The sequence below is a fragment of the Zootoca vivipara genome, chromosome 3, assembly GCF_965207765.1.
Source record: "Zootoca vivipara chromosome 3, rZooViv2.hap1.1, whole genome shotgun sequence".
NCBI lineage: Eukaryota > Metazoa > Chordata > Lepidosauria > Squamata > Lacertidae > Zootoca > Zootoca vivipara.
This window is the reverse complement of record NC_142586.1, coordinates 7,227,225-7,233,885: the sequence shown is the minus strand read 5'-3', so window position 1 is coordinate 7,233,885 and position 6,661 is coordinate 7,227,225. Positions and strand designations below refer to the sequence as shown.

The 6,661-nt window shown below is 45.1% G+C and overlaps 1 long non-coding RNA gene across 1 annotated transcript in view; it reads left to right on the top strand.

Moving 5' to 3' along the window:
- Positions 1-3,217: 3,217 nt before the first annotated feature.
- The window catches only part of LOC148686151 (uncharacterized), a 5,129-nt gene continuing 1,685 nt past the window's right edge, over positions 3,218-6,661 (top strand). The window contains exons 1-2 of the long non-coding RNA XR_015948841.1: positions 3,218-5,263; positions 6,180-6,608. This is a non-coding gene — a long non-coding RNA (uncharacterized LOC148686151). The remainder of the gene's footprint in view (positions 5,264-6,179; positions 6,609-6,661) is intronic.

The following is a 6,661-nucleotide window of genomic DNA, read 5'->3' as shown; positions in this document are numbered from 1 at the left end:
TTCAAGCCTTCAAATACCAGGCGACCGAGCAGGTTTTGTTTTAAATAATTAAGCAAACTGACTTTTTTTTTATTCAGCGAGTGTTTCGGTTGCTTTTGTTTGTATATGAAGCAAATAGTATATTAACATAAATTATTTTTTGTAAAAAAAAGAGGCAGACACTAAATCAGGTGACAAAACATACCCATATTCATAACTCGAATTAAATATAAGCAAATTATCCCTCAGCACTTACCCCAGACCTGCTGAAGAGTATCGTATAAAGGACTGATTTATAGATCTTTAGTATTACAACTATAGTATGTACACATAGAGTATGTACTTTTGAGGCGTTTTCTGTAGTTTGAGAGGACTAAACTCCTGTATCTGAAATTTATATCACAACAACAAGCTCAATGTTCAAATCATTTCCCACTGCACGCCAACAAGTTACAGCAGCTATAATCGTGAAGTGGTTGGGAAGAGTTGTGTGTGCTTTAGAGGCAAACTTATGTCCAGACCTCACCACGACTGTCTTGTTATGTACAACTCCGCAACTTCACACGTTTAAGTTTCTGAAAGGCTTCCATTTTGACTTCACGCCACTGCTCCTTGCTCACGTGGAAGTTTGTCGTGACAAAAGTCGAGGGCAGTAACTCATTTCCCAGTTAATTTTAGTTTTTAACAAATTTATGGCGGTGTTTAGAAAGTTTTAAGGCAACCGTAAATTTTATTAGGAATATTTTATTAAGCCCTCCATTTAATTAATAAAAGACCTCTATAACTCTGAAAATGTCAGAGCTGGTAATTATGTTAAACAGTCTAGCTGCCTTTCTCTCCTCTCTCTCTCTCTCTCCCTCCCCCCCCCACCCCACCCCGCGCCTAAAGAGATTCAGGCATTTTAAAGACTTGAAAAGAAACTCCACTATGCAAAGTACTGCTTTCCCCTCCTCCTCCTCCTCCTCCTCCTCCTCCTCCTCCTCCTCCTCCTCCTTCACCTCTTTCTTTTTTATTTTCTGCAGAATGCATTTTAGGCCTCTCATTCTCCATCCAGACTGTTTACTGAATACAGTGACTTGGCTATTTTGTCTTTGCCTGTCCCGGTAGTACAACCTGACCTCTGGTTGACTCCTGAACTGGACCAGGCGCCCTTTGTTTTCAGAAGTCAGAATCCAGTAAACAAATCTTCTCCAACTCCAAGCGCCCCAGTCCATGCTTGCACATGGCCACTTGATTCATCTTCACTTAATCCCCCCCTCAGTTAACCTCCTTTTATTATCACCTTCTCAGGTTTTGCCCTTTAATGGATCTTTAAATAGTTTTCTTTTTCGCTTGCTCACAGACATTCATTAAGCTTTTGACTTCTTTTTGCTTTTTGGTCAGGTCACTCTGATCACTTCAAACTCTTATCTGTAGCATTCCTTCATTATCTCTGCCACATTTAAAATCTGTTTTCTTTTGTTTGTTTTCCCTTATATCATGGCCTCAAACCTAAATACTGATGGATGGGGGGTGACCAGGGAGGAAAAACACACTTGTGCTGCTGGTGTTAGTATAATCACACCAGGCTAGTGTGTAACATCAGCCTGTAAAGTTTGTTTTGGTGAATATTTAGTAATGTATGATGTCATGGATCGTCCTATTAAAACTAGAGACTTGTACGTGGGAAGTTGGAAGGCAGGAACATTATTTAACGTCGTAGGCGCAAGAGACTGGTAGTTTACACTAGTGTAATCCGTCGGAAATAAATGTGACTACTCCAGAATAAATGGTTAATAATTTACGCCCTATCTGGGGTACACGTCTCATTCTTTTTCTTAAACTTGACATTTTAGGCAATGTCACTTGAGAGCGAGTCCCATTCAACTCATCAGGATTTACGTTCGAGTAAACACGCATGAAATCGGGCTGCCCAAAGTTTTGTTAAAAGTATGTGCCCTGTTTTTAGAAATTACTGTAGAAAAGTCTGCCCGGACCCTGAAACATCCTGGTGTGATTCACCATTTAAACTTTTGAGAACTTTTGCTTCTCGTTCATATGAGAGGCCTGTAGAGGTGTAGAGAGCCGGAATATAACCTCTGAGGAACTGAAACCAAATGGGCCGACCAGTCTTCATTGAACACTCACAGAAGCGGTGCTCGAAACCACAGGCAGAGCACGTCCTTCTAAAAGCAGTAGTGTCTTGGAAAGAAAACAATAAAAGTTGTAGCCAGGTTTTTTTTTAAGGGTTTTTTTTTTAAAAAAAAAAAAAAGCTCGCTGCTCCCTTTTCGTCTCCTTTGCACAGTTTTCTAAAAGAGTAAAGAGGCGACCGCAGCGAGACTGTATACTTCAGAGTCCTAGTACCGATAGGAAGTCAGTAATACAGGCAATACAGATCCCAGGTTTTGGGTCGAATCGGGTCAGTGCTGGGGAGCGGGCGGGCGGCGGTTATAGTTGCATTTCCTAAAAAGGCCATCTAGTTGCGAAGTGTGGGCCGTTGTAGTCAAAATCACAAAACCCAGGGCTGCCTCGGACAGTTTACGGAGATAGTGAGGAACTGTGCGTTTACTTTTTTCCTTTTAATAGATGATTAATTGCTGCCCGCTTAGTCTTTTTATGACCAGTATATTGCAACTCGATACGGCCACGGTGCAATTTCTCACAGCAAGTTCCCGCTGTAATAACTGTTTGCTAATTGTTTTTTAAAAAACAAAACCAACCTTATCCAGAAGGAGCTTTGCGCAAACAATTTGTGCTACTGTAATTACACTGTAAAAGTGTTTTAGCCTCGATTGGGCTGAATTAATCTCAGAAAGGCCTGGGAATGACACTGGGTACAAGATGAATAGCTCCCTTCCTTTCCCTTTCTCCCAGACCCACCCCCTTCGAAAGAAGCATTGCACGGTTAGGAATGCTTTCCTAGACTCTAGGAAGCGAGATCTCCTGGCTTCCCAAGTTCCTCTAAGACCTAGAGGAACTTGGGAAGCCAGGAGATCTCGCTTCTGTTATAGAGAAGCACACAGCAGAGGTCATGGACCAACTGGGGTTTAAAGTGGGCAAAATTGCCTAACCTGGGAAGCTTTAATTTTCCCACCAGCCCCCACCGCTGGTGGGTAAGGCTGAGGTATCTCACCGCGAGATGGTGAGCCCAAAATGGTGTGTGTACTTTGTTTCCGAAAGAAGCTTGAAACCTCCTAACACAGATGTACCAGGGGAACAATATTTGCTGGCATGCAGCAGATTGCTCGTTCTCTCTCTCTTTCCTTTCTATGTTTTTTCTTAAATAGAAGACTGCTTCTCCCCTCAGGTGAACTCGTTCCTTGGAAATATGAGCGTGGAGCGATTACTCCACCACTCTTCGGCCACATCCATAAGGCTTGCTTGGATCCTAGGTGTGACTACACGCACGGCTGTTGGATTTTGCGCTTTATCCCCCCCACTCGTTGGACTGATCTGATAGATGTCAGACCTTCCTTTTCTTTCCCTTAATACTCAACTTTTTATTGTCTCAATCAGCCAACAACAGGTATCCGTCTCTAAAGAAAAGGGGCCGGAAAAAATAGCAGACTACGGGGAATTGTGGAAGAAGAGACCCCTTATTATTGTGAATCTTCACCTTCAACTTCCAGAAGCGTCTGTGCGTCGTCCCATTTCTGTTTGAAAAAGCAAATTTAAATCAACCCCTCCCGTCCTTTAGAAATACATGTTTTGTGGCCAAAGAAACCTTAATTGCAGCACGCAGGAGACAGAAAGAGAGGCTGTGCTGCTGGAAACAGCAGCAAAATATTTCTGTTCATTTTTCACTTAAGAGTCTTCTTTGGCCCGAACCAAACCTTATGTGATTTATTTCTGTTGAAATATATTGGTGGAGCATGTGAGAAGAAAACCATAACATTGCCACGGTGCTAGATCATAGAGGACAGAAATTCTTAATTCGAGGAATGAATTGGAACAACAATAACAAACTTGTTTTTAAAAAATCTGGAACACTTCATGATACCTCTGCTGCCTATAAAAGGTACCAAACTACAGCTTTTGCAGTCACGTGTGAACAGGATGCTGTGCTTAGGAAGACTCCTGGAGATGCGACCCCCTAACCACCTCACCTCTTGCCTTTCTGGAATCACTCGGGGCAGGGGGAAGACATCTGTGTGTGTGCCGACCAAGAAAAACCAAGAAAAAACGTTATACCCAGACAAAGTAACAGAAGTGTCAACTAGCTCACAAAGCCCACTCCAAAACAGAAGAGAGAGCACTGGATCTCACCCTTTACCCCTTTTTAAAGAGGCAAACCAATAAACACCAAGATACTTATAAAGTCTTTTCCCACCCGCCCTCTCTGTTTAGTAGTAACAGCGGTCCTATTCCCCTTTTGGATTAAATCCCAACACAGGGCAAGGCAAGTGAGCAATCTTCCTGAATTTATCAACTTCTGTTCTCTGCGAAGTGGCTTTTGGGGGAGGAGGCGCTCCCCGCAGATCGAAGCTCCCTGTTGATCGATTATTTGATAATTGATTTCTCCCCCCCAAAAAAAAACCAATCCATGCCTGGCTTTTCGAGAAAAAGGTCCTGATTGGATTACAGCTGCTCCACTGCTGCCTGCGGCGGGGGAGATTCCCCCTTCTATGAGGTTTTCAAAAGGAATGGAGGGGAGTCGGAGGGGGCGGGGAAACCCTGCCTGGCGGAGATCTCTGCTCTGGGGGTGGGGGGGAGATGTTGCAGTTTTGAGACAACTCCTTGTACAAACGCCTCGCCTCGGACAACAGAGGTGCAATTCCAGCAAAGAAGGCTAGATTCCTCCCCTAATAGGGCTTTTTCTTCTCCCTTAACTCCGCTTCCTTTTGTATTCGCTTGCGGGAGGAGGAAAAGGGGGCGCGTAAAAATCCTGCAATTTCAAGGCGCCAGGCAGAGGTTCGCTTTTACAGAGCGAAGAGTAAATAGAAATTAATCACTTATTTCTAGACAAAAGAAATGGTCACTAGCCTCGGAGGTTGCTAACAGTGTGGTGAGGGGTCGCTGCTGGATGTGCCCTAGATGTTACACAGGGGCGGAGAGTCGGCGATCTTGTGCACCAGACACAGCCCCCCCCATCTCGTGTGCTCTGTGTGCGTGCGTGCGTGCGTGCGTGTGTGTGTGTGTGTGTGTGTGTGAGAGAGAGAGAGAGAGAGAGAGAGAGAGAGAGAGAGAGAGAGAGAGAGAGAGAGAGAGAGGTGTGTCTTCAGAACTGACCTCGGTCCCATTTGATGAACCTATGCAGAACCGCAGTCACAGAAGCAGATTCACTACCTTGCATGGGAACTACCGGTAAGAAAGAAAGAAAGAAGGATTGGATAGGAACGGTGGGAAATGCCCTAAACGTTGACGAGGCAGAGGAGAAAAAGATAGAGGAAATTCCTTGCAAAAGTAGATACAAATACACAACCTTCAACGCCAAGTTGGGGTGAGTTTAAAGGTAACCCTTTAAAGGTAACCCAACGCCAGAAAGCCCATTTTCTCTTTACTTTCGCCCCTGTTAGTGATTCAGATGGTAGCAAAGGAGAAGCTGGAAGTGAGGGGAGGGGTAGTCTTCCGACGAGCAGGAGGAACCGCGCTCCAAGGCAAGCCTCCCAAACATTCGTGAATCTTTTCAAACATCAGGGAAGGTCTGCCACTTGAGGCTTCTGGCAGGCACAACCGATGCCCACAGGGAAATCTCACAAAAATAAAATAAAGGGAGGTTGTTTTAATGCACGTGTTAATAATAGGTGTCCTCATTTTAACTTCTGCTGAGAAAACGTACAGGAGGAGGCATCTTTCCTGCATGCATTTATGTTGAGCTGGACTCTAGAGAAGTCCTCCATCCTGCAGTTAACTTTTTCATTTCCACGGGGACGCTGTGCCAGTACCCCAGGAGGAAAAGTACTTGCCAAGGCCTAGTGGAAAATTCATTGGAGACTGCACCGAAGACCCCCCTCCAAACAAAACAAAACCAACACCCCACCCCAAACCAAACCGCAGGGAAAACTTCTTTCACTTTTTTAAAAAAGACGCGGCCTTCCCGGTCCCTTATGTTTCGCCATCTTCTTCCCCAAGTGACAGAGTGGATCTTCTGTACGCCTTGTTTCCCACTCTCCTCCCAGCACACGAAGTTGCTTCCTCCACCCCCACCCCCTTTAAACTGCACTGCGAAGGACTGGCCTTCAAGCTGACCCTTTTCTTTTCCCTCCTGTCTATTATGCAGTACGACGATTTACCCCATTACGGTGGGATGGATGGAGTGGGGATCCCGAGCACCATGTACGGGGACCCCCATGCCGCCAGATCCATGCAGCCCGTCCACCACATGAATCGCGGTCCTCCGCTTCACTCCCATCAATACCCGCACACAGCTCACACCAACGCCATCCCCCCAAGCATGGGCTCCTCCGTCAATGACGCTTTAAAGAGTGTATCTGAAGAAGTGTGCATGCACACGGAAGCTCATACCAATGACAACTTAGTTGGTCTGTACGGTGCTACTGGAAGGCATTTTTTTAATTTTGCTTTAAAGAGAGATAAAGATGCCATTTATCGGTATCTTTAGATTAAGGTTCATTAGCTTAAGACGTGCTCGTTCCCCGTTCTTCCCCTCCCTGATGAAAGCCACCGTTTAGCCTACTCGAGACCGTAGGTAAAAAATCTTGGGCAGCCGAGGCTTTGCATGGGGATGACGGACCAGGGGGG